Source organism: Ornithodoros turicata, unplaced genomic scaffold, assembly GCF_037126465.1.
Source record: "Ornithodoros turicata isolate Travis unplaced genomic scaffold, ASM3712646v1 Chromosome14, whole genome shotgun sequence".
NCBI classification, from domain to species: Eukaryota; Metazoa; Arthropoda; class Arachnida; order Ixodida; family Argasidae; genus Ornithodoros; species Ornithodoros turicata.
In genome coordinates this window covers 4,041,595-4,052,235 of record NW_026999314.1, presented here as the reverse complement: position 1 = coordinate 4,052,235, position 10,641 = coordinate 4,041,595, and positions in this window count along the sequence as shown.

Below are 10,641 nucleotides of genomic sequence, written 5' to 3'. Positions count from 1 at the left end.
AGGCACAAAACAATACCAATACATGAAAAATTGTGACAATCTTGGTCTCATTATGACGTAATACCGAACTTGTGCGCAAAGGTAATTCAAAGAAATGAATGTGCACTTGCTTCCGTAGAGAGCACCGTGTACCATGATAGCAATGCATGCAGAAAAGCTCTCGAGTGTTCGCACATATATTGATGACAACACTACCAGTGTAGTGTAACACGTTCTCTCAAGCATATTATGCACTCAAAATGTATTTGCCTCCGGGTAAAATGCAAGTGTGCTCGATTGAACGTCGGAAGAGCGATCAAGCAACCTGCATCCAGTGCTCGTTTTGGGCAAAAAGCACTTCATAATGGTCAACTAAATATACAGAATGGACGCCTATTTATTCCTTGATGAAGAGTGACTCACCTGTATAAATTTAGGCCCTGTATCCTTGCCAGTACGGTTGGTACGACCGTAATTGCAAGAAGTTGACATGATCGCTGCGGCGACTGTTGTGGGTACAGTAAGATGGCGGCCGGTTTCTTCACGCTCGCGCTCCCTATCCGCGATCCAGCCTTTTACAATCGAGATCAGTGGTACCAGCGCAGTAGCGCGTGGCAGCAGAGGCACCTCTTCATCGTCTTCCACGGGCCGCCACAATCTTATAGTGACAGACACATGTCCTATGAAACGCAAATAAATTTTTAAAAAAACGAAGAGGCGACGCCGTTCTCTGAATCGGTGAACTGTCGTTTCACTATAAACAATGAGAAAGGCCAATGCGATCATATTATTTTTTTATTATTGCACAACCGAATTGGTACCAGCATAATGACCTCGAAAGTACTTATCATTATGATCTTGGTGCGCATGATAGGAACCTCTGACTGCAAATCTTTCGAGGTGCGAGAAGGCCCATCATGGCCCCGGCATAGGGTTGTGTATGAATGGGTTCCACTTGAGTTCAGTATACCAATACTGCTTCTCTCTGTGCTACTAACCATTCTTTGTAAGACGGGTTGCTACAGCGTGTGGTTCCACGTCTTACCCCCGGGACCAATTATTTGTGTGTGATACCCACACACAAATTGGTGGCGGTGGTGGTGGAGGTGGGAGGGTCAGAGGGGGTTATCCCCCTCTGAGACCATCACTTATACGCTAATAATTACAAAATTCAATGCGAATTCAAAATGCGGACTTGGCTGAAATTCTTGGAGGTCCCTGCACTGAAACCTGTGCGAGAAGGGTTCGTGGCCAGTACGCCCTAAGGGAACCGTAAAACTTAATTGGCGAAACAGATATGTCGACATCCAAATTTTGGCTTAAGTTAGAGTGTGCGATAGAGTGGACAGCTATTCGCAGGGTATTATATTACCATCCTTCGGTTTTTATCAACAAATTAATATTCCCACACAGGTAACGGGTATTATGCAGTACGGTATATCACATTCTTACGAGTACAAATAATTCTGAAGTGCAGGCTACTGTGCTCAAGTACGATACAGCTTATCTTTATCCTATACATGACCAGAATTTTGGGACACCTCCTTTGATGCAGGTTCTGCCTGATAGCAGAAGAACATGTAGGAAAGCCAACTTGAAAGAAAAGTATGAGGTGAGGAAGAAGGAAAATGAAAAGAGGCGTGGGCAGACGAGAAAGGGAACATCAGATATCGCGCGTGGAGCCTGTCTATCAGCAGCAATTGCCTAACGCAGAATGAAAAACGTGAAAATCAGTTCTGATAACTGTTGTCAATCCTTTCTTTGCCGTACTGCTGCTTATAATTCTGGGCTGCTGCTCGTAGCGTGTGGAACGAAATGACCGGCACTCGTAAGGCTGGTCAATATACATTTTTGTTCTCTCTGTGGGAAATGGGGATGCCGTCGACGATGAGAAATGTGTGTCCTGGGGCGACTTCTAAGGGGACTGTGCCGGTGTTGTGTGACAGCGTCGGAGGAAAACCTCAGAAATTACCCTACGTTATCACGAACAAAAAATACTCCATAGGTTACTAAGACGAATTCAGTAACTGCACTTCACTTTGTTACTTGTACCTTGTTACTCCTTTATCACTGTATCATATACTTCAGTTAGTTCTCGGCCTTATCACGAGGACCTTTCAATGCTTAATTCCAAATTTTGCGTGTTACAGTCTCTTCCCGACACCATGAAGAAGGCTTGTCGGCTACCAACGCCCTCCACTAGAAAAATGAAAATAAACAAACAAACAAGCGGAAGAAGTGCTTATTTTCAGAACATCTATATAGGTAGCAGTAGAGTCACGTTCGACACAAAAAGTGATTGGTAAACCAACCGCTCCAAGATAACGTCGGACTGCGCGCTTACGTCACTTATGGAGGCCTTTCCTATACTTTGCGATCTGCTTCGAGCTTTCTTCTCGTTCGCTGATTCATTTACCTCATAGCAGCATCCGCAATAGTAACAGCGGGCCTTCCTGTGTGACGTAGGGCACGGGCCTTCTCCTTATCTTGGGGGTGTTGGATAAACTGCTCAAATAAGTACGAGAAAAAGGAAGAAAGGTGCAATCGCAAACTGTGGGGATAATATGGTAGGGAGCAACTGACGTCATATCAAAGTTTCCTTTCAACGCACCAAGAATATATAGAGTCGCGCAAAAGTCCGTGGTGTTTCCCGCAGATAATCGCCATTCTTCTGGAATTTTTGTGGGCGTCCTATTCGCTTTATCGTGGAACGGGGTGAACATGGTAGAAAATTTTAGCAAACCGTTCATAACGTGGCTAGCCTGAACGTGGCTTGCCAGTGGATAAGATTCTGAGTCTTACATAACTGCAAATTGGCACCGACAAGCATGATGACCTTACAAACGGTCTGCTAAACCTGCTTTTATACGCTTGCTATTGCTAACCTGAAATAAGAGACTTCAACTAGCAAGCAACGACAGTTATCGCCGTCCCATATGAAGACACTTTCTAATTTGCGAGAAGCGGTAAAGAAAGACGCGGATTCAAGTACAAGTTTTCTCACCCGTCGGAAGCACTGTAATGCTTAATCCGCATTCTCCGTGGGACGTGCATGACTTGACATGACAGTTTGATTAAAATGCGTGGGAAGCCTTGTGAGTGCGAACGAGAGCACATTCTTAATGATGAACAAATACAATTTAAAAAGAGAAACAAGAATTTCGACCCCACGCGCCTTGCTGTTGTAACGATGGCGGTTAAAGGTGCTCTGTCTGCTGTTGTTCTGAAATGTTAACACCTTGGCATTCTGCAGTGTGGGTGGAGGTGGATAAACGGTTATTTCGGAAAGGTCAGCCTGACCGAAGGTTGGCTTGCTATTCCTAAAACAAAAATATAGCACAAAGGTGGAGCCAAACCGAACATAGGATAACCAAGGTGGGTGAAGTGTAAATGACATGAAAGGTCAACTCATAATTTCTTCGTGATCGGTCTGGTGTATTAGTAGGTTCGGATGCGATGAAAAGTGGTCTACTTTTCACGTACCAGTCATGTTGTGTCGTAGTGCCTAATAATAGGCCATCCAGGATAAAAATAGTGGTGATCGTGCCGATCGATAGAAAAAAAGAAAGGCATGACCCTCAGACCGAACCAGGGAACATGAAAGCTAGAATCGACATCTGCATCACTGAATCACCAGCCCAGAATGTTGTCATCGTGAGAGACCAAGACGCAACCGCTTTGGAACGCACACTCAGCAACCGTTACTTCTTTCGCCCTGTAAAAGAAAAAGAAAAAGAAAGAAAAAAAAACTACTTTTATAATGAATCTTCAATTCCTGAAAACAAGTTGAACGCGCAATTCCAGATTTGTAGAGCATGCCTCTGAGAGGTCTCCTCAGCAAGAATCGAAACAGTAGTACTTTTCTGTGCCTTTAAAGAATATGCGAAAATGCCCTATCGTCGAGCGTTGGGCGAGTTCGGCGGCCGCTTTTTCCTGTCGTTCTCTCACTGTCAACCTTTGACAACACTGACATCACGCTGTTCCTCAAAACATGGGGCGCCCCCCGCTTCCTAGCGTCCTGGTCGATATCGTCGTTTTTCTTTTCTGGTAGAACGTACACGCTTATCGAGCAGCAGAATCGGGGATTTTATTTTTGTTATCGTCCAGGTAATACATTGGTAGTTTTATTGCGTGACAGTTGTCACATGAAATCGCGAACTGCCTTGGAAGGTGTTGAGCAGATCAAACGACATAATGAGCAGATCAAAGACGGCATGTTTTATGATAACGTAGACTGAGAAACGGCATCACTAATTCCCCTCATGCTTACTTCTGGGGACAAAGCGTGCTCTTCTGTGATTTCAGGAACAACCTGACATCTGTTAAAAAGGGGTGACACCAAGACAGGGAGAGGAGAAATTGGCCGCAAAACCCGCACAGTGCTCAATTACTTTGTATTTTCGCACATTTTTTAATAGAACACAAAATGGCGCTGTCGTGTCGGTTCTTGTGGGGCAGGCGTAGACCCTCCAGGGTTGTACTCTACATCTTTGCAATTACACACATTTGCAGTTAATGTATTTTCATTAATTACACACCGGCCTCGGCGGCTCAGTCGGTAGCGTGTTAGCCTTCTGATCCTGAGATCGCGGGTTCGAGCCCGGCCGAGGACGCCAGCAACTTGGTGGCTGGGTGCAAGTTGCTTAGACACGCCGTCTTCCGCGAGGGACGCTAAACACGGGGTGCCGTGTGGTGAGCTTTCATCGCACGTTAAAGAACGCTCAGGTCGGCAAAAGCAGTCCACAGACCGACCGCTGTGGCGTCGCTCATGATCTCAGTTGTCTCGCGACGTAAACACCCAATTATTATTATTACTATCATTAATTACAAAGATTAATTACGAAAGTCAATTAGCGGCTGCGCTATTTACTGATACACCACCACCATTGAGTAGATCCCGCGGAAATAGATATATTCAACGGCTTTGGCGGAAGAAAAAGTCAATCGCGAATTTAATCAAATTTAATTGGTCTTACGTCACGTACCCTGTATATATGACAATAAGCACGCGTGTATTTTTAACACATTCATTATTTTGGTACAGGTCCCGACAAAAGTTTACGGAACACGCGATCGGTGTATTTTCTCCTCGGTTCGACACCCTAGCGGCAAGCGGAAGCTGGCGAAATCAGGCCAGTTCACTGCCTCAGAGGGGTGCACGACTGCGCTCTTAGCGACACACAGCGGTAGTTTCGGTATGATTACTGTTACATGTGCCCGCGAAGTGAGTTGGATTTTACTCTTGTGCTCGCCAACAACACGTGATTCAACTGTTGTTGAGACAGGGAGCTCGCCGCTATCATCGTGATAACAAGGATGAATCATTGTGGCAACACTTTACGGTGTATTGCTTTTATTGGAAAGCCATGATATGTAGACAAGAGAAAGAAAGATATCTTGTAAACAGTTGCTTTATTAGGTGGTGGTGGTGATGTTGAAAGGGCTTGCCGTTGTCGGCCTCACGTATGTGGGCAACGTCACGACTGACGCCCTGGGGAAATGTGCGTCCTGGGCCGACTTCAAGGGGAACTGTGCCGACATATGTCTGAAAGCGCTCATCGGGGGTGTAGCTCAGTTGCTTTATTATGGACGACGCGTGACGAGCTGATAACCAATTGACGCTGACATTGATAATTGATTGACTGACAAACAACTGATGTTAGTCACGAGTTGTTGACGAGCACAACAGTTAAATCCAACTCACTTCGCGGGCACATACAACAGTAATCATACCGAAACTACCGCTGTGTGTCGCTAAGAGCGCAGTCGTCCACCCCTCTGAGGCAGTGAACTGGCCTGATCTCGCCAGCTTCCGCTTGCCGCTAGGGTGTCGTAGCGAGGAAAAAATACGCCGCTCGCGTGTTCCGTAAACTTTTGTCGAAACCTGTACCTAGAACGAGTTAACCCGTAAGGAGATTATGGCCTTGCACAATGCTGAGAACCAAAGTTTTGGCGAGTTGGGGAATAAAGCAAGTTTAAGCCACATGTCCGAAATTTATGCTAAATGATTGACATGTATTTACACTGCAAGAAACACGCGTTGTAGTTTGTTCACCTTAATTCCCTTTACCATTAGAGCGCGTCAAAGTTGACCCGCATAATAATCCGTCGTCACATCGATCTCGACTGAAACTTTGATGAATTGCGCGTTCACAGAAAACAAAGGACGTTTAAGCCACAAGTTCGAACGAAATTCATGAAAGATTGACAATCCTCTACATTATAACAAACACGCGCGGCACTGTGCAAAACGGAGATTCCTGTAACGGTGAAGTAAGTCGGAGTGCAATGGAAAGTCATCTGCTAAATGTAGAGGCGATCCCAGAGCATTACCGCAACTAAATCAAACTGAACAGCATGCAGTATGACATAGAGCCAGTACGGCATTATTAAGACAAAACTCTGACGCTCTCGCCCTGCCGTTACTCTCATAACTCCCTCTGACAAAAAATAAAGAAATAGAAAATGCATTAATATAATAATAATAATTTAAAAAAAAAACACACTAAGCAGGCCGCTGATCGAACCAGCGACCCTCGAAAGCTATAACCAAAATCGTCACCAGTGGGCCAACACCGGCCGGTGCTGTCACCTTGAGGAATGGAGATACAGACGCTACGCAGGCCACACTGAGTTTGTCAACACTTCTCTTGTCGTGGGAACAGCATTGGAGCGGCCCACAGTTGCGCACAAAGTGGCAAAGCGTAAGAGACATCTTCCCCTTTCATGTCTCACATGGGCATTTTCTGCAGAACCCATTGTTTCGGCCAAGTACGAGAAAAATAGCACAGCAATGCATTCTGCCACGAAGCCAACACGGCGAAAATAAGTCATCCAGGCACAAAACTGTGACGTTCTTGCGCTTCCGTTCCACTTGTACGCCATCGAAGGGCCTCTCACAGAAACACTCTTGCGTGGACATTTCTTTCTAAAGCTCAGGCTAAACAGAGAGATAGAGATTATGGGTTTAATGGCACAAAGGCAACAAAGGCCATAGAGCGCCAAAACTACGGTGAGTATGTGAGAGATGATGATGATGTGAGAGAGAGAGAGTGTGTGGTAGTTAAAAGCTATCTACAGGTATGAGCGATGAGATGGACCAGGATAAGAGAGAGAGGAGGATGACGATAACAAGTGAGTATGGCAGTTAAAGCTAACTACAAGTGTGAGCGATCAGGTGATCCAGGATGAGATATTTACATGAGGAGTTCGGTGATATTGGATAAAAGCGGAGCAATATACTTAGCATCTACATCTGACTAACTAACCCACACATGGTCAAAAATTGGATGACATTATTAAACGTCACAGGCTAAACAGATATTCTAACAAAACCAGATGGGATGCATTGCCTCAGTGGAGGGCAGCGAGTACGCCGGTCAAGCCAACTTTAAGAAGCTGTGTAAGAAGTTATTATCAGTGTGTGCAATATAATTACGTGAACATGCACTGTTGTGTTGTCAGACCGAACGGCAATTGGCGATAAACAAAAAGTATACTGCTAAAATTTTCTCAAATACGTTAACACAAACGAATTCATCGAACAGGACATCTTAATAATTTATATGACGCTTATAGAGATAACGCTTCAAAATTCGTGTTCCACCCGCGGGCGCATAATGAACCAACCATGCTCTCAAAATTATATCTAACTCAAGAAATGAGGTCAAAAGCAGGTACTAAATCTAAATAAGCAGAGAAAAGTTCAACTGACGCGTAAAGGTAACTTCCCTGCTGCACACCGCTGCAACGCGGAGAAGCCACTTTGACCGTTTCCGAATTTTGGCATCTGGGCCAAGTTTGCCGTACAAGGGAACCGCAGACGATTGAGTGACTCTGGTACTTCTTCTAAACGTTGAATCTAGAGGTACCCTACAACGCATATCCACGGGATATTGCAGTGCATACATTACCAAAGATATTAAGCGATGAAATCGTTTCCTGCGTGAAAATACCCATACCTCCCATGTATTCACGGTCCGAAAAGCGGGATGACTGGGGAACCAAAAGTATTTCATGTCTGACGACACTTTTCGTTTGTATAAGCTTAGAATAGATGTCTGAAGGTGTATCCTTGGGAATATTACGATACCTTGGATAGAACACCTACTACAGCACTTTTCTATTGTCTTGGCTGCAAGTTTCACTCAATGGTCGCGAGAGGGCGCAAGGCGTCGCTGTCCACCATGCTGTCCACGAAAGCTGGGAATGCTTTCATCGGTGGGTCATGAACATACCAAGCCCCAAACCAAGAAGCAGATTTCGGGTCCTTCCTTGTTTAAAAATCGCACCAAAAATGTGCCACTTTTTTAAGTATCTGAATCGGACGTCTTTTTGGCCGTGGTGAAACTGCCTATGTGTAAATTGTGTGGATGGCAACCACGGAGTAAAGTAAGACTGGAGATGAAACTGCTCGGGGCAGCCAGCACGAGCGGCGCATAGCCTGATAAATCTTCTGTGGGGAGAGAGCGGTGAGAGAGGGTGGAAGTGGCATGAGTCATCTCTTGCATACTGACGGAGGTTACAATCAAGTGAGCTGGAAAGCTTGCGCCACTATAGGGCGTGCATAACACAGAGAAATGCACGAGCTGCCCATCCGTATGCCCATCGTCTGCTCAAATGCGCACGTGCAAGGAGAGTCACTACGAGGTCTGCATGGGCAGATGGTGGTGGTGTCATCTTCTGTCACCCTGAAGGTGCTCGGCTATCTTTATCGGGCTGTGGGGAAGGGACAAGATTCGCCTCCTCTTGTTTTATTCTGTGATGCTAAGGGCGGGTTCACACCAGGGTCGAATCCCCGGGATAAGTCTGCTTGACGCGGTGACGTCACGTAGACGGAGGAGTCAACGTCCCTGTCGAGCATTCACACCAGTGTTGGCAGGTCTACTGGAATTTCAGTAGATCTACTGGACTTCGAGTTGGTCTACTGAAATACTGAAAAAAGAGATCAAAACGCGCTTAAATCTACTGATTTTTTTTTGCCTGAAGCGTGGTTTTACATAGCGAACTCCAATTTACGTTTGCTGGCACTGTCGCATCGTAGTCCGCGTACGAGCGAGAAAATCATGTACTTTTGACATAGTGAGGGGTCTACGTGTTATGTGGCATCCGCAAGCATTCACCTTTAAAAAAGCGAGCAGCTGCCCAAGTAAAACAATTCATAGCAAAAACATTGCAGAAGTATATGCCACATGACACCCGGTAACGCATCAAACGTGAGGACAAGTTCCGACGAGCTTATGTTTCCGTCGTTAGGAAGTTTTGTTGTAAACCTCCTCTGCTTGCCGCATTGCAGCGCGCGCGTGGAACGAATATTTTCTTCGGTGAACCTCATGAACATCTTTCGACAGAAACTATCACTGGACTGCTGCACACGAAGCGACTGTTCGGAGACAAGAACTTCACTGTGATTTGATAGAAGCTGCGAATATGTATGAGCGAGAGTACGTGATCGAATGGCGGTGTGCAAGCACGTTTTTATACTGTGTACACCAAATTACACGTATATTTTACTTATCCTATCGCCTATATATCGTGGTAGTTCGTGCTTATTTATCATATAGCCCTCTAGTTAGTTCGCCGTGGAGCGTTTGCCCTTGTTTTTAGTACAATTTTCTGGCGCCGACTTCCTGAATTTCCGCCTAAGTGACCTGGCAACACTGATTCGCACGGGACGAGGGATGGGAGCGGATAGGTTCGCCTCCAGCAACACACTATCGGGATATTTTAGTCTGCGTGAACAAGTGTTCTCACCTTTCTGCACTGTGGTTCAACAGAAAAATGGACGTTTTCCACTTTGGAGTACATACAATTCAATAAATTCCACAATGCAGGACACCATCGCATCAGTGAAATAAATAAACCGTTAAAGTCGATGACAACAGATATTTCGCGGTTGACGCCTTTCGTACGAAAAGGGTTACCGTGCTACGGAATCATAAAATGTCCACTTGGATGAAAAGAAAGAGCTCAAACTGCACTACTGTATCAGTTCAGTCAGATCTCAATTGCTGTGCTCTAGTGGATAATATATTTGGAGATACACTGGCTCGTAGCAAAACCCTTGTTTCGTGAAGACCCATACACGATTCCTCCTTTTTATTACGCGATCCTTCGAATCCCCTCTGCTTCAGCGGTCAGAGCTGTAAAACAGCCTATTGAAAGAGGACAAAAACAGCCAAAAGACGCTACTCCGTCCTCATGTCACCCGGGAACCGTTTGTGGGTGGGAGGCGAATGGTCTGTGGTGGTATTTCCGTCCCCCGTCACGTCCGCAAACCGTTCGTAAAGAACCTTGTGGACACGCTTCAAGAACTCGATGAACGTATCTGGTTTCTCCCGACTCGAGGCGTCGGCTTCTATCAACATTTCTCAGACCGCCAGATTTTCCATTTTTCTAGGATTAGTCAATCGCTTTTTTACGCGTTGTGTGCTGTCGTAGGAGACGCGGCCCACAGCGGCAGCCCTGGTTGAGCATTATACCAAGGATACTTATTACAACCACCACCACTTTATTTTAAGACGATGAGTGGGGGTTTTATCGCCAGAGGCGATACCCTATCCCATTGCTGGTGGTGCTGTGAGGAATGAAATGGTGGGCCCCTTCGCAATAAGGATCCAAGTCCTAATGTGTGCAAAAAGGTCAAAAGAGCGTTGATCGCAG